The sequence below is a fragment of the Lissotriton helveticus genome, chromosome 7 (assembly GCF_964261635.1).
Source record: "Lissotriton helveticus chromosome 7, aLisHel1.1, whole genome shotgun sequence".
In the NCBI taxonomy this organism is placed as follows: Eukaryota; Metazoa; Chordata; class Amphibia; order Caudata; family Salamandridae; genus Lissotriton; species Lissotriton helveticus.
This window is the reverse complement of record NC_136068.1, coordinates 390,852,077-390,878,258: the sequence shown is the minus strand read 5'-3', so window position 1 is coordinate 390,878,258 and position 26,182 is coordinate 390,852,077.

Here is a 26,182-nt window from a genome sequence, read left to right as displayed (position 1 = left end):
CGACAGCGGCGCTCCTTCGACGCAGTGAAAGTTAAATTGAGGACATTGAACATGAAGTACATGTTGCTCTTCCCGGCAAAGCTCAAGATCATATACAAAGACAAAGCACACTTTTTCACCCACCCGGACGATGCATGGGAATGGCTGGAGGAGCGACCGATCCTTAACAGTCGGGAAACTGCGGGGAGAGAGGAACTAGCGAAAGCGGCACAGGCAAAGGCGAGGTGGGGCTCACCGCAACGGCGGAGGAGGAAATCCAGGAGACTACACTCGAGATACACGGGGACCCCGTACCAGCCACGCCCGTCGACAGGCACTAGGAGAGGGAGATCGGAGTCGCCGGGGACATCGAGCAGGGCGAACATGTCACCATTGAGGCGCCAGGACCAGGCCTGTTCGGAGGGGGAAAGAGAGCGCATCAGAGACTCGGACAGGAATGATGAGATGTCGGACAGTGACCAACATTCCTTACATCCACTGGAAGCAGAGATACGGCAGCTAGAACGGGACGTACCTGATAAGAACTGCAGCACGGTACCGACCACGCAAGACTCACACTCCTGACCAGAGAAGAGGTGGACGGCTGAATGGTCGGTCGGGACACGGATATGACACGCAAGTGGCCACAACCCTTTTTCGTTGTTGTTTTATTTTCCTTTGTTACCCTTTTCTGTTTACAGGAACAGCGCATTGGTTAGGTTGTCAGTTGTTCCGTGAGAGTTTGTGAGGGAGGGTATTGTGGGTTGGCGACAGACCTACTCCTATTGAAAGTTATGTCCCGCTTGGGGGCACACCTGGATGGGGAGGGAGGTGGGGAGGGGGAGGGGGGAAGGGGTCTTCTAGTTTGTTGGGGTTGGCAAGTGGGTAGGAACACAAGTTGGGGATCTTGGGGGGGAGGTTGGTTGCTGGAATACTCATGGGGAAACAGTCGAATGCACAATAATCCACGTGGTCGCAAACAGCTGCTATGGTCTCCTACTGACCTTCAGACAAACGACACAATATGGCAGATACACTGACTGCGACTGAGAGACATCAGAGGGGGTTCTCCATTCTGACATGGAATGTCAATGGACTAGGGTCCAAAATAAAGAGAGGATTGGTAAACTCGTACATCAAGAGGGTCGCCCCAGACCTTATCCTCCTACAGGAAACACACCTCAGGGCAGGAACATGCACGTTCATAGCAAGGGGGAGATATAAAGTACTGACTCACGCGGGCTATACGTCAGGAGCCAGGGGAGTCGCAATCCTAATCAACAAAACACATCCCTTTACTGTCACACGCTCGTGGAGCGATCCACAGGGGACATACGTGGGAGTACAGGGGTTATGGAATAGGCGACATATGACAATTATCTCAGTGTACGCCCCGCCAAAACTCCAATCGCGCACGCTCAGGGAAATAGCATCCATCCTATTGGACACGGCTGACACGATGCAGATAGTGGGGGGGGGACTTCAACGACGTCATGTCAGAAGACCTAGACCGTTCAGGTGCAACACGCAGAGGGGGGACACAAACGGCATTGGCACAATACATGGCGGAGATGGGACTCACCGATACATGGCGCTGGCGACACCCGACACAGGAGACGTTCTCCTTTTACTCAGGGGCCCATAAAACCTTCTCCAGGCTAGACTACATTTTCATGGCAAGGCAATACCTGGCGGAAGGTGACGTGTTCGCCTACAAAGCACGGGGGATATCTGATCACTCGCCGCTGTACGCACACTTAGGGAACTACACGGTGAGGCGAGAGACTGAGTGGCGCTTGGCGGCCTGGGACATACAAACCCCCGAGATAACACGAGGATTGAGGGCTGATATAAAGGTGTATGTGGCGGAGAACGAGGGTTCTGTAGACTCCAATATTACCTTCTGGGAGGCAATGAAACCGGTGCTGAGGGACAGAATCAGAGGGAGACTACGGGATGAGCGCCTTAAACGGCACAGGGAGGAGGCAGGGCTAGAAGCTGACATCCTAGCGCTGGAAAGGGAATACCATGTACACAAAGGGGAAGGCGTACTGAGGCGGTTACAAGACAAACAAAGGGAGTATAGGCAATTGGTCTCTAATGAGGCGAAGACACAATCACTAGCAACACTGCACCGCCTATACGATGTCGGTGACAAGTCGGGCAAACTTCTGGCATGGCTCAGCAGGAGAGAACGGGCAGCAAGGTGGGTGGAAAAGATCAGGAGGGACGGGGGCGTCATGGAAACTACAGACAGGGGCATAGCAGAGGAGTTTGCGCTCCACTATGAGGAGTTCTATAGAGGCAGAGACCTCGGACCAGTTGACGAGGCCTTACAGTATATGGAAGATGTGGATATCCCAGTAATGGAGGCAGAACTCAGCGCCCCTCTGGAGGCGGACATCACATTGGAGGAGGTTAGAGTAGCCATAAACAAGTTAAAAACGGGGAAAACTCCGGGACCCAACGGGTTTCCGGCGGAATTTTTTAAAAAGACGGCCGACTTGCTGGCGCATCATCTGTTGGCCCTATATGTTGGAGCTTACGAAATGGGGACGCTCCCACGAGACCTCGCACTGGCGACCATAGTACCAATACACAAACAGGGCAAGCCAGAGGAGGATTGTGCCTCATACCGCCCAATCTCATTGCTGAACATGGAGGTGAAAGTGCTGGCCACAATTCTAGCGACACGTCTCTGGACGGTCGTTCCTGCCCTTATACACATGGACCAGTCTGGGTTTCTGCCGGACAGAGCAACAAAGCTTAACCTCCGACGGACACACAACTGGCTTCAAGAAGTGAAAGATAGAACGGAACCGCACTGGTTCCTGTCCCTGGACGCTGAAAAAGCGTTTGACGCAGTACACTGGCCCTTTCTCATGGCGGCGCTTAGGCGGTTTGGTTTTGGTCCACACTTCCAGAAATGGATAGGGTTGCTGTACACGGCGCCGAGAGCGCGGGTACGAGTTAATGGATGGTTGTCACGTGAATTCCGTGTAGAGAGGGGCACCAGACAAGGATGCCCGCTGTTCCCGCTACTCTTCACACTCACGATAGAAATATTGGCGGCCAAAATTAGGCAGAACCCAGGGATCCATGGTTTTACATGGAGTACTTCAGGGGAGGCCCAGGAAAAGGTCTCATTGTATGCCGACGATGTCCTACTGTACATCACGAAACCCGAGGTCTCAGTGGGGACGTTGTTCAGAGAGTTGGAGGGCTTTGGGGCAATGGCAGGACATACCATCAACTGGCACAAATCGGTCTTGTACATGCCGCAGGGACCAGTGACAGACGTGCCTCTCCCGGACCGTTTGCTCACGACCACGGAAGGGTTCCAGTACCTTGGGGTCTATATCACTCTGGACAAACAGCTCTCGTTTCAGACCAATGTAGAACGAATAATGAAAGTGGCAGTAGAGGATATGACGAGGTGGAGGCTGCTACCGCTCACCCTCCTGGGTAGGGCGGCGATGTACAAAATGATTACGTTACCGAAATTCCTCTACGCACTTCAGAATGAATATTACCCACTCCCGACCACCACGATCGCCAAAATCCATGCAGACTTACGATCGTTCCTATGGTTAGGCAAACAGCCACGTATCGCACTCCAAACACTCCAACGGCACCAGTACAATGGTGGGATCTCATTGCCGAATCTGGAGGCATATTACTGGGCGGAACACTTGACCCCCATAAATGACTGGTTGCATACACCGGCGGACCACCCGACGTATGCCTTAGAAAGACATAACTTGTCTGCACACAATATTCTTCACTACTTGTATGGACGGAAGTCAGGGAGGAAGCTCCTGCCCGCTACCATGATCACGATTCAAGCATGGATAAGGGCCACGAGGGCTACGGGATGGGAGGAGAAACCAACACGCCAGACACCACTGTGGCACGGCAACTGGTTTCCGGAACTTCAAAAACTGGAGGGCTTCCATAGGTGGGACGATATAGGGATATCTACCATCGGGGACGTGATCAGGCAGGGTGAGTTGAAGACTTTTGCGATGCTCCGGGAGGAGTTTGGATTACATCCCACACAACAGTACAAACACTTGCAGCTAGTCCATGCTTGGCAAGCACAGAAGATAGTACTTCAAGATATACCGGAGTATTCACCCCTAGAAGGGAGACTCTTGCAGGAACAAATACTACACCAGGCAGTGTCCCTCACATACAAAACACTCACAAATAATATGTTTGGAAGTTTGGCGACACTCAGGGGCAAGTGGGAGGCGGAAGTGGGGCACTTGGAAGATTTAGACTGGGAGCTGATCCTGATGCACCCCCGGGAAGTGGCCATTAAGTCACGGCTGAGGCTGATTCAATTGAATGTGCTGCACAGGACGTACTTTGATAGGGGGCGTCTCCTCAGGATGGGTAAAATAACAGACAACACCTGTCTTCGCTGCAGGGCTGAACAGGGGGACTTCTACCACACAATTTGGTCCTGTGCGGAGGTACAACAGTATTGGTCTCACATCTTCATGGAACTGGGGGAGGTACTGGGTGTAGAGCTGACACTGGACCCGAAGCTGGCACTACTGGGACTGGTGACCGAAGTAGACCTGCCGCGCCCGCATGTCATTTTCTTGGTGCTGGCATTAGTAGTGGCGAAAAGGGACATTGCCAAATACTGGGGGGCAGCGGAAAGGCCAGAAGTAGAGGAATGGAGGAGAGGGCTAGACCTCTATATGGCTGCAGAACGAGTGACGTACAAAGCGAGAGGTTGTCCCAGAAAATTCCGAAAGGTATGGGTAAATGGCGACAATACCATGGCCTAGAAGCCGGGCGCTTGGGAGGTCCCTCATAGGCGAACGGTGTGCAGAGGCGGGAATGGGAGACCACTTGATAAGGATATGTAATTGGTGGCACTCTGGTATGCTGAGTAATTTAGGGCCACAACACATGTAAGGTTATGCACAGTATCATGGGTTTGGAGGCGAGCAACAGCAAAGTGGACACGAAGGGTATTGATGGACTAGTGCCACTTAGTTGGCCGAGCATGTGATCGAACTGTAACCGCATTGAGATGGTAACCGACCAGTTTGTAGATAGGGGAGGGTGGGAGGGGGGGGAGTTGTGGGGGGAAATTTACTCAAAAAGCAGGTTCGGGGAGTTACTTAAAGAGCTCGCACGTCATAGAATAAATGCAAGCTACTCAACAAAAACAAAAGTCGCCGCCCGGCCTCCGGGCTGTGGGCATGAAGGCTGTGGAGATAGAACCATGATGTTTAGTTTTTTTTTCCATGCTGAATCTGAGCTTGCTGTGAATATATTCTTTTCCACCTGCACAAAAAAAAAAAAAAAAAAAAAAAAAAAAACAATTAGCTTTCAAGTTGCTGAATTTGAATGCAATTTCAATTCATAAGCTTTTATTCGATTTGAAAATACAAATCATGCAAGCAAAACATTAAAATACAATTCGTTATATATACGGAAAATGACTCAAAAATGTATACATGGAAAGTGCAAAAAAAAAAGGAATAAGAAGCTTTATAAAAACAATTAGTGGGCAACAATTGATAGTAAAAAAATATATAAGCAATATAGAATTTGTACAACAGAATCATATATGTACAGACAGGAAGACAGTATAATTGTCACACCAAATGATGTTTCCTGGCAGCTGTACGTTAAAGGGATCCGAACGGCTCTAATGGGCACGGGAGGATAAGTCAGATGTATGAAGAAGGACCATACAATACATACTGTGAGCATAATATATGAATGATAATTCGGCAATTACAAAAACACTTAAGTACAGACAGGAATGTATAAAAAAATAGCAGCACTATACATTTCCTGGCAACTGTACATCTCGAAGGACATAAAACGGGCATAATACGAAGTTAAAAAAGTTTTATATACAACATCTACAGATCATTAATGTACAGACAGGTATGTATAAGATTATTGCAACACTATACTTTTCCTGGCAGCTGTACATTTCAAAATAAAAGTAGCCACAAAAAAGCAAATATCCACATTCTCCAAAGCAGATAGTAATATCAAAGCAGTCTTTGAAGTTCGGGTATTATATTTTATAAAAATAGGCTTAAGGTATTTTACCCTTAAAAGGTGGTAAAATTTACAAAAAAGTAAAAAATGGCAACAGCTCTGTCGCGAGGTATTGTCACACGGGCAAGGAGTCTCGGATCTGACTTTCTGGTTTGGAAAAGCCACAAGGTGATGTAAAATGCCCAGTCTGACTCGGGTTAGTACAAATTGGTGGGAGGGACGAGTCACGTTCACAAGGTAGGATTGAAGCCCCGGGATTAGATTCAGTTCTTTATAGAACTTCACGGTGGCTAACCTACCCTGCACTTTGTCTCGCTCAGCCTTTTTAAAATTTAAAAACGTTAGCTTGATTACTTTTTTAGGAATAGCGACTGCCGATTCTGGATCAAGAAAGACATCAATATCAAATAACAGTTTATACCAAAATTGGATGTATCTCAGCCACTGTATACGTGACGAATAGTCCAGACCTATACAATCAAGGATAATCTCTTGGGTGAATCGAGTCTCTGGCTTAGCCCAAAAAGAACGCCACAATGCATTATTTGGCTGTGATTTTCCCACTTTGTGACTGGAGTGGTGCTAGTCAAGTCCCAGTCTTTGGTTTTAGTCACCTTTTGAGGCATTGTATTTGCCATTGTGCTGGTAATTGTGAATGTGCCTGTGACTTTACTTGGTATTTGTTGCATGGCTCTTGATCTTGCCCCTTAGCTTGCTTGTACTGCTAGACAGTTTGTTGGATTTTTGCGGATTACTTGTTTGCTTTTTGCTGAATGTTTGCTGCATGTTTTAGTGCTAGCCGATAGTATAATATTCGCTGGTTATGAAAAGCATGTACTGATCTGTTTGGTTGGCTTATATTGTTTTGTCTATTCTTGTCTATTTTTGTCTATTCTTGCTTTAGTTTGCGTTTACTTTATGCCCCTCTAGATTGAACCTGCACTATACATGCTAACATTGCTTACCTGTTTGTTGCATATTTTGATCTTACTTTGCTTTCTTTGATCTTGCTTGAACTAACTTGTTTGATTGACTAAACCTCTCTTGCTTGCTGTAGCCTTGCTATTTACAGTTTATTGGTTGTGGAAAACTTGGCTTGACTGGTTGAGTGTATTGCTTCGCTTGCATTGCTAGTTCGATCATGCACTTGAACTCACACTTGTTTTGTTATATTCTTAGATAAACTTTTTTGTACTTGATCAGCCTTTTTATTTGTGTGCAGATGAATAAGTGAACACCATAAGATACTCACAACCTTCTTTTGTGCCACCTTCCTTTGTCAGATTTCAGCAAGATTTCTGCTGCTGGAACCGGTGTCTCGTTCGGCTATGGATTGCTTTGTGCACAGCAGGTGAGCTGGTTGAGCGATGTGACAAAGGAGCAAGTTATGCAGTTCAGAAAAAAGCGTCTGCTATGGGGTGGCAGGCAGCATATGGACATCAGAGTGCGGTAGCTGGACAAGATTTTCAGAGAGCTAGCAGATTAGAAGTGTTGTCAGGGTCTGGTGAACTGCTGATCTCAGAATCTGCATACAGAGTTCTACAGAACTGGCATACACATTCCACTCATTGCCTAATCTCACTATGATCGATCTAGGGAGTCCATGCTCATGAATGTTTTTGGCTGCATAGGGATGTCCTCGGTTGAGGATACATGTGCAGCCCCAGGATCAATGCTGTGAATACTTATAATGATGTAAAAGGAAACAAACGAGGATAGATCAAGACATTACTATATTGCAAGCTGAAATTAATTTGTTTGTATAACTATGAATTTATTTTTAAGTTCTGAACCTTGATTTAAAATCTCAGCGGAAAAGTCAGAATCCATTGAATGGACTGTTTTGTAGGTCTGACCTTATCGTTGCGATCACAAGGTGGATTATGATGACAGAAGACATTGTTGTATGTACCACATGTTGGATATAAAATGCTTGTTTTGATATAGACAAAAAATTACCAAATATGTAAGAATGTGTAAACAACACAAGGTGTATGTTTTTGATGTGTTGTTGTGTATTTATGTACATGTATTACTTTTTCTCAATTTATGCCAACGGTGGACTGTATGTATGGAATGGAATGAATTGTGTTTCCTAATAAAGAATGATGACCAAGAAATTCACACGTGGAGGAGGAGCTAAGCTGGCAACCAAGATGGTCGCATAAGCTCCCGGCTCCGCCGACCTCTGCCAGATGCTTATGAATCCTGACTTTTATCCTGATTTCCCACCGGACTCCCGTGCAGCTGAAGTGCGCCTGACTCTAAAGGTGCAATCCCGGAATTTCTAGCTGCTTCACTGATGAAGATACGCCGTGTGTCATTCTCGGCCTAACCCGGAGTTGAAGCCGGGGCCTCGAGTTCCAACCCAGCCGGGTTGTAGTTGAACAACATCGGCCGTGGGACGTGGGTGGTTCCGGTCTCACGAATTGGTGTCTTTCTTTCCGTTTTGGATGATGATCCGGTGGCAGCTTTATCCCACAACTGCGGCGACTAGACTTATTGACTGCTTTGGTCGGGGATCCGCTGCCCGGAGGCCCTGTTGAGCCCCCGGGGTCGATGGGCTCGGTTCCTCGCAGGCGGCGACGGTGCTGAGATCGCGCTTTTGAAGTGCTCACAGTTGTCTTCTACATTGCCTATGCCTGGTGCCCCGGAGTAGTTGACCTCCGGGGTTCAGATACCCGCCCGGTGGCTCACTGAGGGGCGATGGAGCGGGCCGAAAGTACACCGTCGCTGCATACTATAATGGCCGCCATTGGGGAGCTCCACATACAAGTCACCGCCACCGTCCAGAGGATGGTTGTGACGGTTGATAACATCTGCCGGAGACCGGACTCCGACCCTCTGTTGGTGTTGGACCAAGATGCCTTACCCGCGGAGCGAGCTCCGATAGCTACCGAGGACCCTGCGCGGAAGTCGGACATTGAAATTGTTTCCGACCCCCAGATGCCAGCGAGCGAGCCTGAAACTATCGGATGTGTGTTTTGCCCTATGTCGATATCGCCCGAGATGGATGTGACTATTTCTGTACTTCAGTGTGCATTTTCGAATGACTGTCGGATTAATACCTCGCCCCTTTTCTTTCTGAGTGCTCAAAAACGCTTCGCTGACTTATTGCCGGTGGGCAGTGAACTTTGTTTGACTTTTGGACTTTGTAAACGTCTATCCTGGTATCACTCCTTTCGTGTGGACTTTGAAACTTTTCTATCTCTGGATATCCTTTCTGTGATGGCGGTTCGATTGGACAGGGCTCGCATGAAGAATCGTAGCGGCCAGGGTTGACTTTGACCGTATGGGTTTGGGAAAAGACTTCATTTGCTACGGGATTGTACCTCATAACTGCACGGGAGGGGGGTGGGTCTTCTACACGCTTCCCCCCTGTTGGATTCTATTTGTTACGTTTTCTTATCCTGGAGACTTATGGGGTGGGTTGCGGCTGGCGGGGGGTAAGGGTGACCGGGGGGGCATGTTCGATATTCCCTCCTCCACTTTCTTCTTTCCTTCTTTTAGGTACGAGTTCCGGGGCGACAGGCACGCTGCTAGTGGGGATGGGCCGTAGCCATTGCAGAGGTGTAGGGTGGGGGGATTGGGGAGGGGTTTATTGTTTTATATTAGTTTAGTTCTATGGCCTTTTTTCTTCTTTCTTTCTTATTTACAAGAGACGGGTTGATCATCCTGGGTCGTTTTTCTTATTTGTCGGGGGTCTGCTTGGCTCTTCATATCCTGTATCGTGGGTGGGCGGGCTTTGTGGAATACTGTTTGTCGGATTTCCGTTTCTTTTTTCCCTTGCAGTACATATCGTTGCCACAATTGCATCCGTCTGTAACAATTGTTTTCTATGCATCGTATCCACGCTCACCTATTGATGTATCGTTTTGGAGTATGACACCTGATTTATGTATATTCTATTGTTTTTCTTCAATAAAAACCTTAAAAAAAAGAAATTCACACGTTTAAACAGAGATGTGAGGTGCTGTAGTATCTTAGTTGAAGATTTGGAGGAAATAAAATCATAGTTGTGCAAACAAAATAATTTCGGCTTGCGATATAGCAATGTCTTGATCTATCCTTGTGCTTTCCATTTTATGTCTTTATGATAATAGCCCTGGGGCAGTAAAGCTAGAGGATTATCCTTGTTTTTTTGCTGATGGCGTGAATACTTATAGCAGAGGTCTTCATACTTTGCTTGTTCTCAGCTCTCCCCATAGCAAAATGTTTTGAAGTTGAGCCCCCTACAAAATATTTTAGATTTGGGGATCGGACGAGGCAAAGCTGAGCGTAGGGGGTAAGGCTTGTGAGATCATTTCAGGGGAACATTTGCTGTAGCTCATGATCCACAGTTATTGTGAGCCTTATTAAAAAGCAAATATATTAAACCAAATCAGATACTGGTAAAAAAAACTGCTGCTCATGATTGTGCTGTTGTGAGCAGGTCCCTCTCCTGGGCTCCAATGCAACTGCACCTGCTGCACTAATGATAGCTGCAGCCCTGAGTGGCAGGCTGTCTCCTCTGTGTCCTTCACCCCTTACAAATCGTACCTGGCCATCCATTTAATCTTGAAACAGACTCTGTCCTGTTTAGAGAAAAAATTAGTTCCCATGTGTGGCCTCTGCTCCAATGATAGCATGGAAAATGAGACTCTGTGCCCCTTTTGTTGAGAAAGACAGTCACAATTGGGATGCAGTGGGCCTCTCACACTCCAAGGCAGCAGTGCCACAGGGCCTCTCACACTCCTAGGCACCAGTGCCACAGCACCTACTCCCCTAATGGGACATATTGGCTTACAGAGCGGGTAGTCTCCTCTACCATTTGTTTAAAACAAGGGCCCCCTACTTGCTTCATCCCCATCTCTGCCCTCTCTGATGCCAGCTAAGATGTCTCCTCTGCTTCAGCCTTCCCCTCACTTGAGTCCTAGGCCCAAAGCATACCTGGCACCGCAAAGGTGCACTGGACCTGAATGCAAGCAAGGAAGGTTAGTAAAACAGCTATAATTAAGGTTTAGTTGGTGCCTCACACCCCTAGGCCCTAGGGGCACTGCACCTGCAGAACCAATGCCTTTCGTAGCAGGCTGTATCCTCTGCTCATTCTACTAGGCCATCACTGCTAAGCCTGAGGCCCAAAGCAGACCACATTCTCCTTTTTGGGGCAAAAAGCAGGAGAAAGCCTCACACTGAGCCACAGCAAAGGTGGCCTGGGCTATAATGCAAGCAAGTAAAATGCCCCCTTCCTTTTTCCTAATAATATAATTTGGGGGCAGTGCCCCCTCAATCCCCTGGCCACAGAACCTGGTGCTCTAATAGCAGTGATTCCCCTTCAAAAGAAATGAGAGCCCCAATATCCTCCCACTTTCCTCAGGCAATCCCTCTGAGGAATATATCTGTGTCCATTTGTAAACAAAAATATTGGCCCTACATAGCGTCCCCTCCTCTGAACCATTTAGTCAATGCTATGCTTAGATCTTGCTCTTTTCCTCTTGCTCCTGGGACATTATTATGAGGCCCCAGGGGTCCAGACATTCGGTGCTCTGGGTCTGAATACGAATTCACTGGAATCGTTCCCCTCTACTTACCTTAAAGACATCTGGCCAGAGGTTGAAGTGGGTAGAATCTGTGGGGACCGGCGTGCCCATGCTTTTTTAAGTTTATAAAAAACAATTTCCATTCTTTTTGTTAAAAACAACCCTCAGTTGTTAATGCGGACCTTGAGATGCCTCAGGATGAAAATAAAAGGAGGGTGGGTATTTGAGAATTTGTGGGTCTCCTATGGTGTGAAGCCAAAGAAAGGACAGCGTGCTAATGAGGAAACAGGCCTTCTCACCAGGCTGCCTGCTACCTTAAAGAAATGTAAATTCATGCATTTTTTTAGTCACAAAATGCAAAGGCTGCTTGCGAACCAGTCTAGGCTTTAATCTGTGGAGTCACTTGAATTTTTCGGGTAACAAAGGTGTAATTCGTTTTGAGAATTAATGTAAGAGTGTTATCAGCTGAGTCCTGGAATGTGTACTTTCAATGGATACTATCAAAGTGTTTGAACTATGTCTAGTTTACTGATTACTAAAATCTATACTTTGAACACACTTGTTTTATCTTAAACACTGAATAATTTTGTGGCAGCCTAGCTTAAACAATTTTAAAATAATGACATATATTCATAGGGCTTTTTGCTACAGGGTGGGGCCTCGCAGCACTATAACAAGTCATTAATCCCCTCTGCGCCAATCAGCAGTGATGACATTAGTCAACAGAGGTATCATAATGTGCAAGACTGCATTTCCCACTGATTCATTTAACTTGCATTTATTTTGCCACAAGATTTGTGCGTTTTTTTTTAATATTAGGTTACCTAAAGCTAAAAATTGAACAAGACATGGACTATTTGCTTCTTTTTAGTTAAGCTTTCCACCACCTCCACCATGGTACAAGTTACAGTTTCCATGTTTTTTTAAGCACTTTAACCCTGCATGTAAGTCAAGTCGTGATTCCAGACCATCTTAATTTACAAAGAGTCACAGACTTCCCTGGGAATGAAGCCACAGCCCTCCCAGGGGGACACCCCGCACAGTGTGAAGACCTCTGACTTAAAGTTAATGACAGTTATATAAAGGGACCTCCCCAAGAGTGGAGCATTGGACATGGCCCGGGCCAACGTGGCAGTGGTGTCCAGTATGGGGCAGCAAACTGGTTCTGGGGGGGGTTGGTTCGACATTCATTACATGCACAATGCAGATTGTGAGTAGTCCCTCATGGTAAAAGAACAAAAAAAAACTTAAATATGGAAGATAGCTAAAAAAAATTATTATAGACCTGGGTTGCATGAAGCCTCACTTAAAGGTTGACATTCTTTCAGCTGGTAAGCCACGCTTGATTTGTAGACTATTCAAATGGTCTGCCTTTGTGAAGGTCATCAGTACTCTCCTACCAGGTCAGTTGTCCTAGCCTCTCCTGAGTGTCTTGGCAGCATCGCCACAGAGTGATGTCTAGTGCTGGAGAGGTAGGGGATGAGGCCCTTCTGTGTGCCTTTCATGGACAGGCCGGATTCATCAACTAGCGTGTAATCACCTTACAATGCCACTTCTGGTATGCTTGTTTGGCCCTACCAATCTGCTGCGAACACCATGTGCAGAAAAATCGAACCCCTCCAGGAGTTTGCTGTATATCCCCAAGCGAAAGCAATGCCCAAGGGCAACTTGAGCACAAAATGCTAATATAATTTACCCCATACTTGACAGTAAAAAAGCTTTCTTTCCAATGCAGGCCCCAGATCAGTGATCAGTAGTTTTGTGGCGGGGTGGGTTCCCCAAGCCCACGAATGCTATTGCTCTGATTTCCTAGCCCCGTGCCAAAACGCCGGCCAGCTGGAGTGTCAGATCCCCTTTCAGTTGTCCATTGGGCTTGCAGGGGCTACTAGGTCCAATCGTGGAGGTTGAGGCCTTTTACTTCTGATGTTCCGGGGCCCGAGCTACTATGGATCCCGCTCAATTGGGTCAAGTACCCCTCCTGCATTCGACTCTCAGTGTTAGCTGTGGTCGAGCAGTCAGTGCTCCCTCAGGGGGATGTAAATACATGTCAATGGACATGGCTCATAACTCAAAATGCAAACAGTATAAACAAGAAACCAATGTCTAATCAGGCAAAGACATGCAACATTTAAATGCAGCAACACATTCCCCTTGAGGTTGGGGCTCTGGTAGTTAGGTGAATACCTGTCCCAACATCCTTTGTGTTACATTCTCAGGGTTATTCCCCATTTAACAGTGGTCGCATCTAGGAATGCAAACTATTAAGTCTTACTCAAGAGTTCTCGCTTTTGACCCTTTAGGAACTTGCGTTACCGACCGGTATTTAGCCATGTGTGATGTAGGTGACTTTAAACCTACATGCAAAATAAGGAATCGCTAAATAGCGATTCCTTATTTTGCTCTTGCATTTAAGGAATAAGAAATACAGATTCCTTAAATGCAATGTAGGTAGCACTAAAAACAGTGCACCTCAGCCTTAAGGAATCTCTATTTACCACCAACTCCAAGTTGGTGGTAAATAGCGATTTCTTACAAAAAGCACATTTTTGCATTTTTTATGTGCCATGTGGCACACATCCAATTAACAAAAGGAGGAGTATCACCACAGCGAATCATAGATTCAGAATGGGATATGTGTTTGAAAAAAGGCCATTTTTTCCTTTTGTAAAAAATCCCTCACTCACCAGCCTAGTGGTGACATGCTTCATCATTGGGGTCCACCCTGATGACCGAGTGCCATCAGGGTGTGCTGCGACACCTGAACTACAGTGGAGCTGGTTGTTGTGAGTGATAAGTGTGGAAAACAAGTGTTAAAAATTGTCCTGGTATAACTTAATAGAAAAAACTTTATTCGTAAGCTACTGGACAATATTAAAAGAAGTGTAAAGATACTGAAGGGTGATTAAGACCAGGAGTATCTGTGTGGGTGGTCTACATGTTTCAACCCATGTGTGGTAGTTACCAGGTTTTCTTCAGGACCAAGGTGCAAGAAAATGGACGGTCTACATCCCCTAAAAGGTGTATCCAATCCTAGATTCTTGGTACCAGGATTGCAAAAAGTCTGCAATCGGTATGAGCCCTAGCCTCTTGCACATGGCTTGCGAAGAAGCAGTAAGTTGACTTTGTTCAATGGGGTGGGGAATCCTTTCTTCAGCTCCTGACTGGAACTAGCAAGAATGCAACATCTTCCTCTGCGTTTCTGGCAGTCCTCCGAGCTAAGTCAGGGACAGTTCCCTTGCAGCGCAGGTACAACCCACCGAGTTGTAGCCTCAGTCTCTCCTTCGGCGGCGGCCCAAATCTTTTGACAACATTGATACCAACAGCTCCTCCTGGCATATGGGGTTGCCACGGTACATTGTGATAACAGGTGCATGCTCTTCCAGCCTCAGAGCAGCCCAGACATTCCCAAGTCTTGCCACTCCTTGAAATGGTTCTTTAATGGTTGCCCCCCCTGGGTAATCACAGTGCGGTAGTACGGGCATAGCACGGCTGTTCTGTCCTGGCATTCAGGGGTTGCCAAAAACAATCTTGCATCCGGGTGACGGCCTGAACAGTGCTCAGCCAAATTTTCACACCTTGCACAGGTAGTCCTCAGAGTAGTGCTCCCCACCGGACCTTACGCCCTCCAACACTTTCCTCTTCCTCACACGGGATACTGGTCTTGGCAAGCAGGCAAGCGTTGGTGCTCCAGACTCCCTGGCAGATGTTCTTGGTTTCCATGGTTCTTGTCTCCTCGCCCAGCCGGTAGACTAGCAGGTCTTGGCTCCCAATCCTGGTCACAGGCAGAAGTCTTACAGATCCTCCCCTTCTCACACAGCCCGTCTAGCTGCTTGGCAGATGACCAATTCTTGGAGACTTATAAAAACAAAAAACTCCTTCTCCTGAGTTTGGTAAATTCCCCTGGGGGCGTTTACATAAGTGGGAGGGACTAAATTATTGCGTAGGTTACCAAATTTACACCTTAATGTGTATCAGACCAAAAGATAGCATGAAAATATTGCAAACACAAAAATTAAAAGTTTTGTTCATTTATTATAAAATAATTTTAAAATGATAACACATTATTACATCATAAACAATTTTATGCACATTCGTCTTTTTTGCTATATTAAAAACTCCAATATTTAAAAAAAATCTATTAAGCATAGTTACACAGGTCTACATGTACATCATATTTATAAGACATAAGGAACAAACTGTCCATCATATTTATTAGACATAAGGAACAAACTGTCGACGCGGCGTTTCGGTGCCTCAAATAATCTTGCACCTTCTTCAGGACTTGTTCATTTAAATCATATCAAGGTTTATATTTCCTTCCTGGCGCCATCGTCACATGCTTTGGAGCAGGTTCTCTTCCGCTCTTATGTTCTCCTAAGGAAGTTTTGTTTGCTTTCCTCTTTTATATTCTTCTGTATCAGTTTTGCTGGAACTCCACTCGGGTTGATTAAAAATGGACCAACTTCAATCCGGTCCTATTTTATTGGTATCTTAAAGGGTTAGAAGGACGCCTCTTGGAGCCACCCGTTGCTGTTCTTCTCACCACTTTGTCTTTTATTGGTGAAAAGACCTGCTTTAAACTTGATTTCCTCCTTCTTTTTTCTTTAGTGTGAAATCAAGGGTTTCCAAACAGCTCGGGAAGGAGGAGGACGCCACGCAGCTCAGCTACCCTAAACAATTGGCAGCTAATTTATAAAAGTCCAACAGAGTGACCCTTGATTTCAGACTGAAAGAAAAGCCCAGGACAGAGATGGCTGGAGAGTCCTTGTTAATGGCATATACCCCAAGGAGGGGTAGTAGGCATAAGTAAGTAAGTATGGTTAGCACTGACTCTAATATCACGCGACTCCAGGTGTAACCCATCCCCTTGCAGTCAGCCTAGAGGCCTTGTTGCCAGGAGTTTCTTGGCCTTCCACGTTCCCTTTTCCCTTGAGGGTTCCAGGTGAGGGCTTTTCTGGTGGTGTTTGATTTTGACTTGCGGAGGGTGTACCATATACAGCCCCAGCGTCTTTTTATGATTTTTTCATGAGCCGGTAGTGGAAAGTCTGCTGCCATCGGTTGTTGTTGCTGATGGTGTTTGACCAGCGAATTTGGAGGATTTTCCTCAGACAGGTGTTGATGAACGTCTGGACTTTGTTGGCGGTGGTCATTGTTGTCCTCTCAGTTTCAGCTCCATACAGAAAGAGCGATTTTACATTGGTGTCAAAAAGCCTGATCTTGGTTTACAGCGTTAGGTCCTTGGAGCTCCAAAAAGTCTTTAGCTGAATGCAGGCAGCCCTGCTTTGCCATTCTTGCATTGACATCAGTGTCTGTGCTGCCCTGCTTGTCTCTGACACTGCCCAGGTAGGTGAAGGCCTCAACGTCTTCCAGCGCATTGCCTGCAAGAGTGGCTGCAGTTGTGGTAGCTGTGTTAGCCTTCAGGATCTTTGTTTTTCCCCTTTGGATGTTGAGGTCAAGTTGTGCTGATGTGGCTGCCACTTTGTCGGTCTTCTCTTGCATCTGCAGATGGGTATGGGAGAGTAGGCCCAGGTTGTCAGCAAAGTGCAGGTCCTCGAACTGCGTCCAAGGTGTCCATTGGATACTATTTCTTTTCCTTGCTGCGGATGTCTTCATGATCCAGTCAATGGAAAGCAGGAAGAGAAAAGGTGAGGGCAAACAACCCTGGCGTACTCCGGTCCTCACTTTAAAGGCTTCTGTGAGATGTCCTCCATGGGCGATCTTGCAGGTCATTCCCTTGTAAGAGTTCATGATTATTTTTACAAGTTTATCTGGTACACCGTAGTAGCGGAGGAGTTTCCAAAGGGTCCCCCTATCCACGCTGTTGAATGCCTTTTCATAGTCAATGACGTTGATATAGAGTGGGGGGGAGTGCAATTCCTTCGACTGCTCAATGATGATGTGCAGTGTTGCAATCAATCTGGTCTGTGTGGGATCTATATTTGCAAAGCCAGTTTGCTGGTCTCATAACTGAGCGTCGACTTGTTCCTTCATTCTGTTCAGGATGAATCTATTGAACACTTTGCCTGAAGTTGATTGAAGAGTTATGTAGTTTACACAGTTACTCAGGTCACCTATCTTGAGGCTCTTGATCAGATATCCCTCCTTCCAGTCTGATGGCACATTTGTCTCTTCCCAGATCCTTTTAAACATGGGGTAGAGCATGTCTATGGATATTACAGTGTCTGCCTTTGGTGCCTCTGCAGGGATGTTGTCAAGTCCTGCTGCCTTCCCATTCCTCAGATGTTTGATGCCTTGACTTATTTCTTCCTTGGTTGGCCTGTTCCAGCTGATTGGCAAGTCCTTGTCAGCTGGTTTTTTGTCTGGTGTAGACTGCTGCACAGGCTGGTTCAGCAGTTCTTCAAAGTGCACTACCATTGGCCAGGCGCAATGGGAGTGAGAAATCAATGTAAATGGCTCGGGCGTGGGTGGCGCTCGTGGAACTGGTTATGCACCCGATTGAAGATGGGGAGGGAGTGTCCTGTGAGATGGAGGGCGCACGGGCTGATTGAAGCAGCTGACACTTGGTGGAGGAAGGGCATGATGGGTCCGGAGAGGGCCTGGCAAGGACTCTACCCAGTGTTCCCGGACCACCCTAGGGTGAGATCTGCAGGCAGGGATTCTGCTGGGCGATGCAAGTGTTTTAGGCGACTGCCTGAGTATTCTAATGGCAACGGCATGACTGGGGGGTGGATGGGGTGGGGGAACTTTGTTAGGGTGTTTGAAGACCGGGGGTGGGATGAATTTTGAGATTTTTCTACTTGAATCTGTCTATTGGACGGCAACATGTGTGGAGGAGAGCCGAGCTGTATGCTGAATCAACTATGGGGGGAAGTGGGGGTCAGTAGAATGCTCCTGGGGGCTCCTTGATGGGACTCTTTGATTGCAGCCATTTCTGGGAGGACTTCAGGAATGCTAATGTCTGTAATTGTAATGCATATTGCCTTCTCCACTTCATCTCTGTACTGCCCATGGGGCTGTCCATATGGCTGCTTCCGAAAACTAATAAAAATTTGTTACAGATGAAAGTGCACCACCAATCTTCGTTGTTGGCCTTCGTTACCCATGATTAAATTCCCAGCTTTGTCTTTAACAGGTTTGTATGTTTTGCTACAACTGCTAGAAAGTTTCCTTGTTATGTAGTAGAGATCTTTCAAATTTCCTTCGCTTTTTCTGCTCTTGTTTGGCTGGTGTTGGCTGCAGCTGTCTTTTCCTTTCTCGCTTGGATTTTGCTGAAAGTCTTGGTGGAGATCCATTATTTATGCTTGTGCTTCTTGGTCCCCATACCTCCTGGTAGGTTGATGTCACTGTTTCTCAGATCTTCTCCCACTGGCTTTCTGCTGGGTCTCTTTCCTCATCTAGTTCTTACAGGACTTGAAACTTGTTACTGAGGATGACCGAGTAATCACTCCGTTTCTGTTTATCTTTGAGGGGGTGGTGTTATATTGCTGGCGTTGGTTTGTGGGTTCCCTCCATGCTTTCTTCAGCTTTAGTTTTATCCTGGCGACGACAAGGTGTTGGTCTAATACCAACAAAGCCAATCTAATCAAACTCGCTTCCTGCAGGGACCTTCAGAACTTCTTGGCAATGCAGACATGGTCGATCCGATTCTCTGTTAAATGGTCTAGTGACACCCACGTTACTTTGTGTATTGTTTTGGGTGGGAATATACTACTGCCTATCACCAGACTGTTTAGGGCACAGAGATCTGCAAGCCTTTCACCATTCTCGTTCATGTTACCAAAGGCCATGGTAGCCCATGACTTCTTCATACTCAGTGTATGTTATGTTATGTTAAAAAGGACTTGTAGAGTGCACAGCTACTCTGTAGAGTGTCCAGGCGCTGAGACAAAAAGATACAGAGGCCAAGGGAGAAAAGGGGAACATCACGCTCTAAGTGCGAGATCATTATCCCGCTTGTTGGATAATAATTGTATGAATGAATGTAGTTGTTCGCAATGTTAGCATTAAGGTTCCCCATCAGTATTGCAATGCCTCTCTCAATATATTTCTCCCAGGATGGACTGTAGTCTGTAGTAGAACTGTTCTTTTTCCCCTATTTGGCTATCATTTGTAGGTGCATAGCACTGGATAACATTCATGTTGATCCTCTTTTGCTTTGTGGGGAAGGTCGCTGTGATAATTCTGGGACTGTGGGCCTCATATCCAATGAGAGCTCAGTTGGCTGATGGGGTTATCGTCAGTGCTACATCCTGAGTATATGGGGCGTCCTCTTCCTCATGTCCAGAATATAGCAGTATTCCTCCTGGAGACAGTCTTTTCTGTCCGGTCAGTGTCCATCTGGTCTCATTGATGCCAAGCAAGGCATGGTTGTATTTTTTGATCTCAGCTGCCACTTGGGTTGTCTTGCCTGTCGCGTACCTGGTTCTCACATTCCATGTCCCAATGGTGATGGTCTTGGTCAAATGCAGGTGTATCAGCTTTGTGATTTCCAGGGATCTCTGACTTTCGCCACAAAGCGTCATCACTTTCCATGAAGGAGATTCCTCTCTCCCCAAGGCCGGCATGTCTTTTGGTTGACATTTCTGTAGCTACGATTTTTGTTTTACATGGTGGGCTAGCTAATCCTATGCCTAACCCTCCTTGTTTTGCAGCTGGGCTTGAGACTGACCATGGCAGAACTAAGGCTAGCCGTGGCAACCTTTTAAAGCCCACAGAATGGAGAGAGCCCACGACAGCACAAAAAATTGTCTACCTCTCAGATTAACTAGACTAAGCATCACAGAGGCAGAAAACCTCTGGACCTTTGCTAACCCCAGGGCTAAAGCAGAGTTGAGAGGTCACCTAGGGGCAATTGCGGAAACATTGAATATGTAAGTGGAGGCCTGTGGTGGGAAAAATGTTTAGACCAGCGTTTACAAAACTGTGAGTCGCAACCCACTGATGGGCTGTGCAGTGCTTAATTTGTACTGGTGCTTTCCGGTGCTTAGCACCGGCACTTAATTCTTAGAGCCTGGTCTACATGCAAGAACTGTCTCCGCGGTGAAGAGATTATACTATAGGGTAACTGGTAAATCCATGCCTGCCTGGGTTTAGTCAGTGGTGTGGTGCCTGGTTGTACTGTATTTGTTTATGCTTTAATAAATATTTAAATTTGGATGGAGCAGCTGCCTGCCCTAACACGAGGCACACGGACACCACATGCACATCATCAGAAACTGCCTGGGGGGGTGATGTCAGCCACTTCCTCTCTCCTTGGCTTTGAATAGTCAAGGCTTCCTCTCGTCCTCCATTCAAGCCATCTTTCCTGGTCCTCTCAATTACCGAGCTCTTCAGAGAATAAAAGGAAAGGCTCTCAGATCTGGCCTTTGGTACGGAGATCTTGTAACATTTGATCACCAAACAAGGTCGGAACTCTCTTGGTGGCTGGAGAATTTGAACGCATGGAATGGCAAAGCAATCTTTGGCTCTACTCCGGAGTTTGTTCTGGAATCAGCCTTCATGGTTGGGGCGCTCGCTTTCTCAATCAGAACACTGGTGGCGTGTGGTCACTCTCAGAGACCTCCTATCATATAAACTATTTAGAACTCACAGCATGCCTTTATGCACTAATGAGCTTCAGACACTCTCTTCAAGGGAGATCTGTTATCCTGAAGATGGACAACATCTCTGCCGTCTCTTATATCAATCACCTTGGCGGAACCAAATCAGCAGACCTCTCCAATTTAGCCAAGAGGCTTTGGATGTTTTGCCTGGAACACAAGATTTCCCTGAAAGCGGAGTATCTTCCGGGAAAGGCAAATATTTCCGCAGATTGGAACTCGAGGTTCCTTTTAGATTTCAGCTATTGAAAACTCGACCCGTCTGTTTTCAACACCCTAAATTTCCTTTGGGGTCCTCTAGATGTGGACCTTTTTGCGAGCAGGTTAACCTACCAGTTAGAGAAATACTTCAGCTGGATGCCGGATCCGGGCACACTTGCAGTGAACGCCTTTCTCCAGTCCTGGCCAGATCTTCGGGGTTATGCCTTTCCCCCCTTCGCAATGATCCAGAGAGTTCTTCAGAAGGTCAGACAAGACCAATGCTCCCTGGTTCTGATAACTCTATTTTGGCCTTCTCAGGCCTGGTTCCCAACGACTCTGGAATTGGCTCCCAAATCCCTTTCTTAATTCCTGCGGTCCAAGGTCTGGTTATAAACGCAGACAGGGAAGATCACCATCTAATTCTTTCCGGGAATTTGAACCATCTTGCTTGGAAAGTTTCAGGAGATCCAATGAATTGTCTGGCCTTTCGTCGTCAGCTGCAACTCTCCTCGGAGAATCATGGGCACCAGGAACGCATTATAATGAAATGAAAAGAAATGAAATGAAATGAAATGAAAAAGAAACTTAATAAAGCGCACTGCGGCCAAGCGGCTTCCTGGCGCTGGGGACTAAGCCAGACTCAGTGAGGGGATCCGAGGGAACTAACCAGGGAATGCCTGAGAAAACAGGAATGTTTTTAAGGCTTTCCGGAAGTGGGTGTAGATGGGGATGGAGCGAATGGAAAGAGGAAGACTGTTCCAGAACCGAGGGGCCGAAACCGAGAAACGGGTGCCCCCCGTTCTCGATTTGCGGAATCGGGGGACGTGCAAAAGGGACAGAGAGGAGGAGCGGAGGGTGCGGCTAGGGGCGTAGGGAGTGATGAGAGAGTTGATAAAGAGGGGAGCTGAATGGGAGTGCGCCCGAAATGCCAAGCAGGCCAATTTAAAAAGGGATCTGAGATGCACTGGAAGCCAATGAAGGGACTTGAGTGCGGGGGTGATGTGAGAGGATTTGGGGAGACGAAGAATGCTTGGTTTTGGATGGCCTGAAGACGGCGGGTTTCGTAGGCAGGTATGCCCACGTACAGGCCATTCCCATAGTCGAGGCGGGAGGTAATAAGAGCCATGACTATGGATTTGAGGGCGTCCGCAGAAAAATATCGAGAGATCTTCCGAATGAGGTGAAGGGATAGAAAGCAAGAAGATACAACGGAACTAACTTGGGCATGCATAGTTAGGTCATGACTGACCTTGATGCCCAGGGTCCGAATGGAGGGGACAGGTGAAGGGGGGAACCGAAGGAAGGGGGCCAGTGAACTGTGGACCATGGATTTAAGGGACCACCCGTGAGGACAAGCTCCGTCTTGTCCGGATTGAGCTTCAAATGATTGATGCTCATCCATTCAGAAATAAAGACTAAGGTAGAACAGAACTTAGGAAGAGAGTCAGAGGGAGAGGAAAGATCAAAGACGAGCTGGAGGTCATCCGCGTAATTATACACCGAGACCCCCAGCTCGCGAAGAGAGATGATAAGAGGGTAAATATAAAGATTGAAAAGAAGAGGGGAAAGGGAGGAACCTTGGGGGACCCCACAGGTGACCAAACGGGGGGGAGCGGAGTAACCCGAGAGGTGGGCCGCTTGGGACCTACCCTGAAGAAAGGACGCCAGCCAAGAAAAGGCAGCGCCCCGAACGCCCGCTGCGCTGACGCGGTCGAGAAGGATGGAATGATCGACCGTGTCAAACGCAGCGGACAGATCGAGGAGGACCAGGGCTTGGGGAAGATTGATGTCAGCTTTCCCCTTAAGTTCGTCCAGGACCGCAATGACCACTGTCTCCGTGGAGTGTCCTGGGCGAAAACCCGCCTGATGGGAGCCCAAAAGGTGGTTCTCCTCGACATAGGGGAGAGGCAAGATGTAACGTAGCTTTCAAGGATCTTACCCAGGTAGGGAAGGAGAGAGATGGGCCTGAAATTAGAGAGAAGAGAAGGGTCAAGACCAGGTTCTTTAAGAATAGGTAAGACTATGGCGGTTTTGAAGGAGGAAGGAACAGAACCCAAGGCCAGGGAAGCATTGAGAAGGACAAGGGGAGGAGCAGGGCAGCTGAGGAAGAGAGTTTTGAGAATCCGTGCCGGAGCACAGTCCACCGGAGAACCGGACTTGACTTTCGTGAGCAGATTGAGGAAACGATCCGTGGGAATGGGGGGACAGTGATCCAAAAAGGAAGAGAGTGGAGGGAGGGGGCAGGAGACACCAGGATGATGCACCTTGGGAATATTGGCCTTTATGTTGGCAATCTTGTCAATGAAGTAGCCATTGAGTGAAGAGCAGAGGGTCTGGGATGGAACAAGACTGGTGCTGGTGCGGTCAGAGGTAGCAAGACTATGCACCAGGGAGAACATTTCTCGGGGTTTATTAGCGGAGAGGGCAACTCTCTCGGTGAAGTACTTAGTTTTGGCCGCAAGGATCGCTTTTTTGTAGTCGTTGAGGAGGAGTCTATATTTAGCACGGAGAGTGGGACAATAATGTCGTCTCCAATGGCGTTCCGATCGCCTAAGATCGAGTTTGAGGTCTTTGAGCTCCCTGGTGAACCATTTATGAGCATCGTAGGGGCGGACGGATTTGACCTTCTTAAGCGGGGCGACCTTGTCGCAGGAAGAGGAGAGCCAGGTGCTGATGACTTCTGTCTGCGAGTCCAAAGAGAGGTTGGTAAGATCAGGTGCTGAGGAGGCCAGGGAGATCGAGAGGGAGTTAAGGTCCGTTTGGTTCCAGCTACGAGCTAGTATATTTTTGGGTAGAGGCAGTTTGTCAGTCGAGGCTGAAAAAATAGAAAATGAAATAATGGAATGATCAGACCAAATACAAGGGAGTATGGAGGGAGGTGAAACATTGCGGCGCAATGACCAGATTTGGTCCAGGGTGTGACCCTGGACATGGGTGGGGGCCGAAATGTGGGGCAAGAAGTTCAGACTCTGGAGGGTGGCAGAAAAGTCTTTAGAAGAGAGGTCTTCCCTCGGGTCACCTGGCCAGTAGTTGAAATCGCCGAGCAGAACAACCGAGGAGTTGTTAACCGCAAGGGTGGCCAGGAGATCCTGTAAAGCGGCTACAAATAAAGGCATGGCTTGGGGGGGACGGTACATAAGGACAACGGTGAGAGGAACGGAGAGATTGAGAGATCGCGCCACCAGATAGTCCACGCTAGGTATGGGGGGGGGGTGAGGAAGGAGTTGAAATTTCAAGGTGGAACGAATAATCATCGCCACGCCACCCCCGCCTTACCAGCCGGGCGATCAGCTCGGAGAGCATAATAGGTGTCAGGAAGAATGGCCAGAAGATCCGGGAGAGAATCCGTGGAAAACCAGGTTTCGGTAAGAAATAGATAGTCTGGAGAGTCTGTGTTCAAGAGGTTGAAAAGTTCCATCTGATGCTTGACTGCAGAACGAGTGTTAAGCAAACAAGCAGCAGCTGCAGGAGGGGCAGGTGAAGAACGAGAGGCGGACGGCGGATCAGAGGAGGAAGAGGTGGAGCTGTTAGTGGGAGGGAAAGAACAGGGGGGGTGGGGGGCAAGTATACCAAGGGAATCAAGGTGTTGCAACAGGGAGGGGGGAGGAGGAGAGGCGGCAGGATGTGCAGAGAGTTGGGCTGAGGAATAGACCAGAGGATGGGCAGAGTCTGGGGCCCCTGGTCCCGGCCCGTCGCGGACGGGCGCAGACGGGCTTGCCTTAGGCGCGCCGTCGGCATGCAAACGGCGCGCCCGCTGCGCCCGTCCGCTGCGCGTACGTGGAAAGCACATGTTTTTGTGACGATATTCAGGGCGTGGCCTCGTTTAGGTGGGCGTGGCCTGAGGGGAGGCTCGCTGGAGGCGGCAAGTGGGGAAAGCCTGTCCCGCAGCAGTGTTCACCTCGGCTGCGCAGGGGTCAGGAAAAGGAACAAGGCCCCAGAAACAGGTAGGAGTGAACAGGAGTTAAAAACAGACAAGTAACCACAAGTTTTTAAAAAAGGTCTAGTTTTTAAGTTATGGGCTGTGCTCCCAGGAAAGCCTCAGGAGTATCCAGATCAGGGGCAGAGCTCGTAATCAGCTCCGGTTAAGAAGGCGGGTGGGCGTGGCCTCGTTCAGGTGGGCGTGGCCTGAGGGGAGGCTCGCTGGAGGCGGCAAGTGGGGAAAGCCTGTCCCGCAGCAGTGTTCACCTCGGCTGCGCGGGGGTCAGGAAAAGGAACAAGGCCCCAGAAACAGGTAGGAGTGAACAGGAGTTAAAAACAGACAAGTAACCACAAGTTTTTAAAAAAGGTCGAGTTTTTAAGTTATGGGCTGTGCTCCCAGGAAAGCCTCAGGAGTATCCAGATCAGGGGCAGAGCTCGTAATCAGCTCCGGTTAAGAAGGCGGGTGGGCGTGGCCTCGTTCAGGTGGGTGTGGCCTGAGGGGAGGCTCGCTGGAGGCGGCAAGTGGGGAAAGCCTGTCCCGCAGCAGTGTTCACCTCGGCTGCGCGGGGGTCAGGAAAAGGAACAAGGCCCCAGAAACAGGTAGGAGTGAACAGGAGTTAAAAACAGACAAGTAACCACAAGTTTTTAAAAAAGGTCGAGTTTTTAAGTTATGGGCTGTGCTCCCAGGAAAGCCTCAGGAGTATCCAGATCAGGGGCAGAGCTCGTAATCAGCTCCGCTTAAGAAGGCGGGTGGGCGTGGCCTCGTTCAGGTGGGCATGGCCTGAGGGGAGGCTCGCTGAAGGCGGCAAGTGGGGGAAAGCCTGTCCCGCAGCAGTGTTCACCTCGGCTGCGCGGGGGTCAGGAAAAGGAACAATGCCTCAGAAACAGGTAGGAGTGAACAGGAGTTAAAAACAGACAAGTAACCACAAGTTTTTAAAAAAGGTCGAGTTTTTAAGTTATGGGCTG